Below are 11,206 nucleotides of genomic sequence, written 5' to 3'. Positions count from 1 at the left end.
CAGTGTTCACCACATAGAAGGTTTTCTATTAAAAGATATTCTGCACAGGTTGAATCTGTTTTTCCTAGTATTCAGCATCTTTCGTGTTCTGATATAGTAGTGCTACAGCTCTGTGCGACTGATCGATATATATACTTTTCTACAGTAGTTGTATGTGGTCTTACATACACCACTTTGATCAAGTCTTTGCTGTTAAAGAATACTGTAGAAAAGTCAGTGTAGAATGTAAATTCTTTAGGATCAAAGGAGATGACTCACCAGAAAGCAGAAGCCTTGAATTGTCAATAGGCACATATAAAACCAAGAAAACTTGCTACCTTTCAGATTTTATCTTTTGATGAGCTAAAGTATGATGAGCTGAAGTATGATAACTTATGCTTTTTGGTGAGTGATTTCCCTTAATCCTGAAGTATTTGCTATTTATTAATATCTTAGCTATATTGTTGTAATGGGTAATACACTGCTCTATAATTGAGATTTTAACTTTTGTTTTGCAAGCTATTTTAAATTATACTATGTTATAGCAGACAATATGGTGAATTATCTGACATATGTAAGTAATTTTTCATGTTTATAGCTGCCAAATTATGTCACCAACTTGAGTGTATCTTGATTAAAAAGTAACATGATAACAGTGCCTCAAACCACGGTTTCACCAACAGAAGAGGTCTCAAGAATATCTGTCCTACTTTATCAAGTGTAAGAAAACACACAACTCAGGTACGGTTTGCGTGTTTTTTTGTTATGACTGTCATAGCAACTGCACAAAATGTTGACTCAGAACTATTAAGTGTTTCGAAACGGACAATACTGCCTGTTGAATTTCATACAAGCTTATAACAACATAGGTCTGCTTATATGGCATCTCATGTCTCTAGAATTGTCAGGGTTTCCTTGTAAAGCTATTGTTTTAATTTTCCCAACAAATAAAAGGTCATAGGTGTTAAGACTAATGAGCATGCAGCCCATTTTGTATTCCTGAACAACTGACCCAATGACTAATGTCCTATCAAGAGTGTTTGTAATTATCTGTCCAGAATAAGTGATACATCAATCATGTTTGTACTGCAGGGATTGCCTTATGTCCAGTGGGATGTCTTACAATAATTACGGCAGGTATTGTAGATACTTGTGGTTAAGTAGAGACTTGGCAACAAAATAGAGACCCATGACCCAATTCTTGAATATTCTATATCATATCATGACAGACCATAGTAATTGTTTATCCACTTCTCTCAGCCAGAGTGGATTTTCAACCGACCAGTAGTGCATATTGTGAAGATTGATTTGACCATGGTCTGTAAAAGTTACTTCTTTCATTAACAAACTCTTGCACAGAAATATTGCATCACTTGCAATTTTTGTAGATACTGTTTATAGAACTGTAACAGATTTTTAAAATTATATGCCATGAAGCTATTGCTGGAGCAAAATGTGGAAAGGATAAAATGTGTTCGAATATAGTATCTGTCTGATCCCACTCACACATTTCAGGTGCCTCATAATGATATCTAGACTGTGTGCTACAACTGCTAAAATGTGAACTGTATTTCTCTCATCAGTTGCTGTTGTTTTTTATTGTCATATTTTGTTCTTCACATTTGTAGTTTCTTGATTTTTTTATCTTTACAAAAACAAATCTAGGTCTGGCGGAATCAGGATACCTTCCAGTGTACAGGCACACCACTGCTTTAGCCATTTGCTGACATGCAATGTTCCAGTGTTACTGAGTGGCAATGTTAAGTTAGCTTGTGAGAAACAATTCCCTGTTGTTGATTTGCTCACCTGATTATTTCTTCACAATCACCAATATCTCACCATCGGGCTTCATTTCTCAAAGTGCTGTGGTTATCACTGGCAGTCAAGAGTACAATCCAGTATCCAAATTCACCGAATAAAAATGAAAATTCTGAGAAGTAACATGACAAGCACCCTCCATCTATAATGACTGTTCATAAAAAATTCTTGTTACTTGGAACACCACATATATGTTGGTATGGACAATGTCAGTTCCAGGTAATAGAATCAAATTTAATTTGACAGATAACAATTTCTTTCTTCTTTCCATGACATCATTGTGATTATGATGGCCATTGTTCTTGTATGGCATACACCATATCTACAAGGCAGGAGCTGACAACACAGAATAAACCTCCCAAACAGCTGGTATCACAAAATATTTCCAGATTGCTTTCACCATCCTGGCTTGCAGATACACTGCTTCGGTAGATGGCATTCGACATCTTCATCTTCACTTCATATTCATCAAGTGATATGTTATGATACAAATTCCTTCCATTAGACAAATGATGTCATCTTTCTTGTAAAGGCAAAAAACAATTAACTTTTGAAATTGAGATCTAATTCTAACCTCCTTAAATAAAAATGATTGGCAACTTGCGTGTAATACATTTGTTCATTCATTATACTTCACATGGCTATCGGTGCATCTTGTTTACAATAAATTTACTTATTCATATCTATAATATGAGGATTTTTCACAAAGAATTCTGAACCACTAATCATAATTATGAACTTGAATGTCAATTTGATCAAGGTTACATCACAAAGTGATCATTCAATACAAATATGAATTCTCATGGTAGTTTATACTTATGATGAATTCTGATCATCAATCAGTTTTACATTATCTTTATTTCTTTGTATGAGTTAACTAGCTACAAGGGGACTGGTGAAATATACATATCTCTTTGTTTTTTCATCTATTGTATTGTCTGTCCCCGGTAGCTGAGTGGCAGCTGGCACGGTAGCTCAGCGTGTTTGGTAAGACAGTTAGCTGCCCTCTGTAATAAAAAAACTGAGTTAATCGATCAACAACAAACTTAAGCAGATGTCTTACGACGTCCGCCCTGAGCGGATATAACGAAGAACAAAAGCGAATAAAATGAGATTAATAAAAATAAAAAAAAAAAGTTTCAATTCCCGGCTGGGTTGCAGATTTTCTCCGCTCAGGGACTGGGTGTTGTGTTGTCCTAATCATCATAATTTCATCCCCATCGACGCGCAAGTCACCAAAGTGGCGTCAAATCGAAAGACTTGCACCTGGTGAACGGTCTACCCAACGGGAGGCCCTAGTCACCCGACATTTACATTTTTATCCATTGTATTAGACTGGTTTCCACACCAGAGACTTGGGAGATGCGTTAGAGCATGTACAGGTAAGTAACACTTTTAATAATTATGGTACTTCCATCAACCAGATAAGTCGTGTTTTGAACAGTTAACAACCTTATGTTTGTTGGGCATTCAATAATTAATTGCTTATTGCTCCAAGCATGAAGACTAGAAAACAAAATTTAGACACTTCTGTCTTTATTATTCGGTCATTAAGTTAGTGTATGGGAGCAGATTAATGAACTTAGGTAAGTCCATTTACGTTGCTGCTTTGGAGGACATCTCAAAACCATTGGTATCCTCCTTCTGCAGTAACCATCAAAACAGCTCTTTCTGCAGAAAGATACTCCATGAACAATCAGTTAGCTTTCTGTAGTGATAGTGTCCCATAGGTTTATATAAGGGGCATTCAAAAAGAAACAAGCCGGAGGCATAATTACAGAAACAAGTACCTGTATGTTAGAAGTATTTACCCTGGCTTTTGAGACACTTGTCCCACTGTGACACAAGGCGGTGAATGGCTGTCTCACTTGGACCGAAAATGGCGTAATCACAGGGAGAAAGGTACAGACTGTACGGAAGGTGGCTGAGAACCTCCCATTTGAATTTCTGCATGAGTGCCACGACTGTGTTGGCGATATGAGGCTTTGCATTGTCGTGGAGCAGAATGACTCCATGTGTGAGATTGCCTGGTTGTATTGATTTGATTGCTTGGTGAAGGGTGGTCAAGGTTTGCAAGTAATGCTGGGCATTCACTGTTGTCTCATGCTGCAGGAAGTGAATCATCTATGTCAAAGAAGAACGTCAGCATAGGGGAAAACGATTCACCTCGGATGACGACATCCAGCTGTACATGTGGAACTGGTTAACATCGCAGCCCCGGGAATTTTATGAGACAGCCAGTCACCACCTTGTGTCACAGAGGGACGTGTCTCAACAGCCAGGATCAATACTTCTAACATATAGGTTCTCATTTCTGTGATGATGCCTCCAGCTCATTTCTTTTTGAACGCCTCTTATACATGTAACCCTATGTCATGAGTTACACACAAGTACAACTTTGTGTATTAAGTAGATATTTCCAGAATGAGATTTTCACTCTGCAGTGGAGTGTGCGCTGATATGAAACTTCCTGGCAGATTAAAACTGTGTGCACGACCGAGACTCGAACTCGGGACCTTTGCCTTTCGCGGGCAAGTGCTCTACCATCTGAGCTACCGAAGCACGACTCACACCCGGTACTCACAGCTTTACTTCTGCCAGTATCTCGTCTCCTAACTTTACAGAAGCTCTCCTGCGAACCTTGCAGAACTAGCACTCCTGAAAGAAAGGATACTGCAGAGACATGGCTTAGCCACAGCCTGGGGGATGTTTCCAGAATGAGATTTTCACTCTGCAGCAGAGTGTGCGCTGATATGAAACTTCCTGTAGATGTCTGCTGTGAGTTTTAGTTTTTATAATGCAGTTGTGCATAATGATTCCAAATCTCAAAACCTATTTGCTCCATAACCTCTGGTTTTAAATATGTGTACAGAGAGCTGGGTTGCAACATGTCCCTGAAAATGTATTTCATCAACTCACATCTTGCCTCTTTCTCTGAAAACCTTGGTTCAACCAGTGGCAGACATGGTGAACTTTTTCATTGAGGCATGTTGAGGGTGGAGTCATGTTGACCAACTACTGCTAGACATTTTAGCATGACATGCCAAATGTTCAGCACAAACCCAAGTCTACAGCTGAGAAATTCAATCCAAACACACCTTAAATTAAGGAAGGCCAGAGGGGTTAAGGGAACATAGTATAAATTGTAGGGAGGGTTCCCTCCTGTGCAATTCAGAAAAGCTGTTATTGGTAGGAAGGATCCGGAGGGTGCCGGCTGTGCAGCAGTTATTGAAGTGAAGTGTGTTGTGTTAGGCAGCATGTTCAGCAACTGGGCGGTCCATCTGTCTCTTGGCCAAAGTTTGTTGGTGGCTGTCCATACAGACAGAGAGCTTGTTGCTTGTTATGCACATATAGGAAGCAACACAGTGGTTGAAGCTTAGTTTGTTGATCACATGACTACATTCACAGGTAGGCATACCTTTGATAGGACAGGAGATGCTTGTGACTGGGCTGGAGTAGGTAGTGGTGGGAGGAAGTACAGGGCAGGTCTTTCATCTAGGTCTCTTGCAGGCATATGGTTCATGGGACAAAAGGTTGGGAGCAGGAGTGGACTGGGGGTGGACAAGGATATTGCATAGGCCAGGTGGGTCGCAGAATACCACTGTGGGATGGTTGGGAGGGACAGTGAGTAGGAAATTCCTCAAGACATGATGTGAGGTAGTCCAAACCTTGATGTTGCTCAAGTCCTGGATGGTACTGAGTCATGAGGGAAGTGCTCCTTTGTTGCCAGACAGTGGCTGTGTATGAGGGGGTAGGTGACAGGAGAGACAAAGCATGGGAGATCTGTTTGGTTGGGAGGGTAGTTTTGGTCTGTTGCTGTCTCAGGAAAACCATGGTATATTTGGACGGGGACTGCTTGTCACTGCAGATGTGATGGTCACAGGTGGCTAGGCTGTATGAAAGGGACATGTTGTTATGGGATGGATGGCAGCTGTCGAAGTGGAGGTATTGCTAGTGGTTGGTAGATTTGATATGGACATAGGTATGTAGGAAGGTCCTCCAACCCTACTTCCAACTGTTTGCTCGTGGCTCATACTCCTGCAGTAGACCTGCATGAAAAACCTGTCCCGTGTATCCTCCCACCACCACCTACTCCAGTCCGGTCACAAGCATCACCTATCCCATCAAACACAGTGCTACTTGAAAAGCAGTCGTGATCTACAAGCTAAGCTGCAACCACTGTGCTGCTTTCTCCATGGGCATGACAACTGACAAGCTGTCTGTCTGCATGAATGGTCATCGACAACCTGTGGCCAAGGGACAGCTGCACCACCCAGTTGCTGAACATGCTGCCCAACACAATGTTCTTCATTTCACTGACTGCTGCCATCTGGATCCTTCCTACCAACACCAGATTTTCTTAATTGCACAGGTGGGAGATCTCCCTGCTGTGGAGTGCTCTATGTACCTGTAACCCCTCTGGCCTGAGCCTTCACTAGTCCTTGTCCTTCACCTACTTGTCTCCTTACTGCTCCCACACCAGCACTACACAGCTTTCTATTACAGCAACACAGGCACTAGTCTTTTTCCCCTCCTCAATTTCTCACCTTTTCCGCTCCCTCTCCCCTCCCCCTCATGGCCCTGTCCCCCCTGAAACCACCTGACTGCACCTACCCTACCAATCCCATGACGTCCCTACACACTCCCATGAGCAGCACATCATCTTCTCCCATCCCTACACTGGTATTTCTCCCTCTTCCCACCTCCTCTTTATCCCCACCACACATCTACATACCTGCAGATCACACTGAATTGCCTGGCAGAGGGTTCATCAAACCACCTTCACAAAAATTCTCTATTTTCCACTCTCGAACAGTGCAGGGAAAAAACGAACACCTCTTTCTTTCCATACGAGCTCTGATTTCCCTTGTTTTATTATGATGATCATTTCTTTCTATGTAGATTGGCGTCAACGAAATATTTTTGCATTTGGAGCAGAAAGTTGGTGATTGAAATTTCATGAGGAGATTCTGCTGCAACAAAAAATGCCTTTATTTTAATGGGGCCCATCCAAAATCCTGTAACATGTCCGTGATGATCTCTGCCCTATTTTGCAATAATACAAAACATGCTGCTCTTCATTGAACTTTCTTGATGTACTCCATTAATCCTATCTGGTAAGGATCCCACATCGTGCAGCACTACTGTGGAAGAGGACAGAGAAGCATAGTGTAGGCAGTCTATTTAGTAGTAATGTTACTTTTTCTAAGTGTTCTGGCAATAAAACAGAGTCTTTGTTTTGCCTTCCCCACAAAATTTTCTGTATGTTCTTTCCAATTTAAATTGTTCATAATTGTAATTCCTATGTATTTAGTTGCATTTACGGCCTTTAATGTGTAACCATAGTTTAATGGATTCCTTTTAGCACTCATGTGGATTACGTCATACTTTTCATTATTTAGGGTCAACTTCCAATTTTGTCACCATTCAGATATCTTTTTTAAATTGTTTTGCAATTTGTTTTACTCTTCCGATAAGTTTACTAGATGATAAACAACAGCATCATCTGCAAATAATCTAAGACAGCTGCTCAGATTGTCTCCTAAATCATTTATATAGACAAGGAACAGCAAAGGGCCTATAACACTGCCTTGGGGAACACCAGAAATAATTTCAGTTTTATTCAATGACTTTCCATCAGTTACTATGAACTGTGATCTCTCTGACAGGAAATCATGAATCCAGTCACATAACTGAGATCATAATCCATAAGCATGCAATTTCACTACAAGCTGCTTGTGTGGTACACTGTCAAAAGCCTTTTGGAAATCTAGATTGTTTCTCCCATTAGTGCCAGTGCAGTACGCAATTTGGCCTCAGTGGCCAGAGAGAGTTGTCATGTTTGTGTTAGTTGTTCTCGTGTGAATGAGTGTGTGTTCTCTGCTTTAGAAGAAGGCCTTTTGGCGAAAAGCTTAAATGTATAGTGGTCTTTTGTTATGCCAGTCTGTGACTCAACATCTCCTCTATATGATGAGCAGCAATCTATTAAATTAGGGAAGTATCTTCAATACAAAAATGTAATTATTTTCTGTATTTATTAGATACAAAGCCACATTCATAAGCACTTACTGTTCTGATAAATGCTATTGTGAAACTATTCCCTTTGTCTTTTGCCTTGATACTATGTTACTCATTTGAAAATGGTTGATACTGCACATCTCAAGAACAGTAGTGATAATAAAGACATATGGTTTTTGTCAGTTGTCAATTACTTGATTGGTGATTAATCACTGGAAACAATGAAAATCCTTACACCGTATAGAAGAAACCATTTGTAGTGTCCTCAAGTGGAACGGTGACATAAGATTAGTTGTGGGAGAAGCTGGTGCTTGATAGGTATATTGGAAGAATTCAAGGGAAATGTAATTCGCATAGAAAAGAGGTAGTTGGCAAAACTCTCATTCCATCAATTCTTCAGTATTGTCTAATCACTTGGAATCCATGTCAGGTAGCGTACATGCAAGAATAGCATGTTCTGTCAAAGTTTCATTTAGTAAGCATCAGACCATTATAGATATTCTTGTCAAACTTCAGTTGGAGACACTACAAGAGAGGCAATGTGCATCACGGAGATGTTTACTCTTGAAATTCTGAGTATGTTCATTCTAAGAAGAGTGAAGGAACATTTTACTGACATTATCTCATATATCTCTTGCAAAATGACATTGACAAGAAAATCAGAGAAATCTGTGCTCATAAGGATCTTAACAGTTGATTTTCTCACACACTGTTTCACAAATGGAAGTACCCATTTGTTACACACCATAAAATGCTTACAGAGTGTGGATGTAGACATCAAAGAGGACAATATTGGACAAAAAAGGGCAGAGAGGATGAATAACACTCATGATGAAGGTATCTGGTGCCAGGGAGACAGTTTTATCAAGTTTAGATAGTACTTAAGAATTGAAACTACATTCCCAAATCATTCTGTCTGTTATCAAAAATGTGAAAACCATAATGCACAAGATTTAAATGTGATATGTCCATGAAGTCTGTAAATCTGTTCTAAAAACTGAACAATAAAACTAATAAAGGTTAGGAACATTATTTAACAGGAGACAAGTATGATTTATTTACTTGGCTATAAATATGACACAACTTGTGGTGGGCTTAAATAATTTATAATTTGTTATCAAATACCAAAAAAACTTTGTGGTAACAGTAGTATAAATAAATCATGAAATGCAGAAACACACACACAAAGTAATTCTCCTGGTCTCAGTCTCCACATACCAGTGCACCCTCACCATTTACCCGGTAATCATCTCCCCTCCCCTCCCATTTCACTCCTCCATGCCACTGTCATTGTACTCCACACAGACTCACTGAGTGAAGTAGCACAGTGGTTGGCACACTGGACTCACATTTGGGAGGACCTCAGTTCCAACCCACGTCTGCCCACACAGATTTAGGTTTTCTGTGATTTCCCTAAATCACTCCAGGCACATGCTGGAATGGTTCCTTTGAAAGGACATGGCGGATATCCTCCCCCATCCTTGAATTAATCTGAGATTCTGCTCTGTCTCTAATGACCTCAATGTTAATGGGAAGTTGAACCCTAATCTTCCTTCCTTCCTTTTACCACACAGACTCATTGGCTATGGTGCCTTGCATCACATTCGTAGCCCATTCCTCACTTGCTGCATCTCTCTCACTCCTACCTTGCACACCTGCTGTCTCCCTCTGAACCACCAGCTACCTCTCTCCAGTCCGACATCACAATTCCCGCCTCTTTCTCTCTGTACTCACGCCACTAAACACAGCCTCCTACCTCAGTCCATCTGCTCAACTGTGATGCTGGTGTTGTGCGTTCCACATAAGTTTATGTGCATGGGGTGAGGGTAGGGGGGTGGGGGCAAACTGAAGTGGCACCACCACATTTTAAAGTCAAATAAAAATCTCAGTTGTGTTGGCCCTCATAGCAGAACTCTCCTCAGTGATCTTGGGGCTCTTCCATGCACTTGCTGAAATATTTTTGTCCTAATGGTATTTGTGATTAATAATAAGAGTGACAAAAGTGAATGTAGGATGAACTGTGGAATTCACCACCTCAAATACCAAAAGTAAAAATAGTTTCATTACAGATTATGTGACCCTTTCTGTGATTCATAATGGAATTTTTGAATTTTAGAGCAAAAATCTTTAATAGTTGCTTGCTGACATCAAAAAGGCAACTGAAAATCCTCAGACATTAAGAGACAAATTTAGGGTATCTTAGTAGCCATTCCTCCTATAATTTATCAGAATATTTGGACATGAGGAATAATGTTACTATGAAACACTCTTCAACTTTTACAGAATTCAGAAAGCCGGTAGAGTTATCTAAAATCAGTATAGTTACATAAACGATTAGTGTGAAATAGCAGATAAAAACAGTAGCTGAGGTGTCTAAGAGGGAGTGCAGCACCAGACTTTTTTTTCTTCCCAAAAGTGGCTTTTTTTTCATTACTTAGTTTCCATGATTATTGGTGGCAGTACAGTAGTTAAATATTTAGTTTTATTTTTCTCAGACTATTTTAACAAGGTTGCTGACAACCCCACTGTTGAGCCCCCAAAATACATGCTTGCAACCCCCCCCCCCCCTTTTCCCACACACACACACACACACACACACACACACACACACACTGGTTGTAATTAATTGAATATACTTTATACTAGGCTCTTCCACTGTGGCTCCATGCAGCAGAGACACACATACCAGCGCCTCGTCGTGCTCATAGGCAGGTGCAAGTAGTATAGGCTACCTGCCAGAGGGGCTCATTGCATACATTATATGCATGTGTAAGCTTTTTGCCCACCCTTGCCCAATGGTGCTTGATCAGTAAAGTACAATCGTGTACGCTATGGCCCGGCTGCAAGACTGCCTGCACGTCAGCCATTTGCACACATCGGCCCAGCTGTACATTGTGCACTGTAACAGTTAAATTTGTAGAAATAGCATGCAATGGCTGCAGCTGTCTGTTAGCGTATAATTTGCCTCATTCTACATCCATGAAGACTCTCCTTCATGATATAATTTATGGAACATGATGTGTTAATGAATTAAAATGAATGTCCATGATCATGACTTTTCAGTCTTCTTTAGCTCACTGGTTCTTTTGTGTTCAGTAACCTCAAAGTTACTGCCGGGGTGCCCAACTATCATGTTCATTGTACAACTGTTCTGTTTATTTTTTTTAATACTGATTTTATAAGGTGTTTCATAACTAATTAATGTTTCGAGAATGCTGTTTTTCCCTACTTGCTTCATAAGTAATATATGTTTGAGTTCCCAACAATTAAAAAGTTGTTTTTTTCTTGTATGTCCATCTGGAACCCATTGGAGGAATTTTCTCAGTCCCAACAGAAGAGGCAGGCAGTTAACACTTATTAATTTCTCTTCCTGTAACTGATGATGTCCCAT

General features: G+C 40.1%; 1 protein-coding gene across 5 annotated transcripts in view; it reads left to right on the top strand.

The window, feature by feature from the left end:
- Positions 1-11,206, top strand: part of LOC126251859 (folliculin) — a 180,727-nt gene that overhangs the window by 75,957 nt on the left and 93,564 nt on the right. The window contains exon 2 of one of the 5 annotated variants that reach the window (XM_049952542.1): positions 578-720. The exons of the other annotated variants lie outside the window; for them this stretch is intronic. The gene's annotated coding sequence lies outside the window, so the exon portion shown is untranslated. The remainder of the gene's footprint in view (positions 1-577; positions 721-11,206) is intronic. 5 annotated transcript variants of the gene reach the window in all.

Source organism: Schistocerca nitens, chromosome 4 (assembly GCF_023898315.1).
Source record: "Schistocerca nitens isolate TAMUIC-IGC-003100 chromosome 4, iqSchNite1.1, whole genome shotgun sequence".
In the NCBI taxonomy this organism is placed as follows: domain Eukaryota; kingdom Metazoa; phylum Arthropoda; class Insecta; order Orthoptera; family Acrididae; genus Schistocerca; species Schistocerca nitens.
This window is presented reverse-complemented; position numbering and strand designations above follow the sequence as displayed.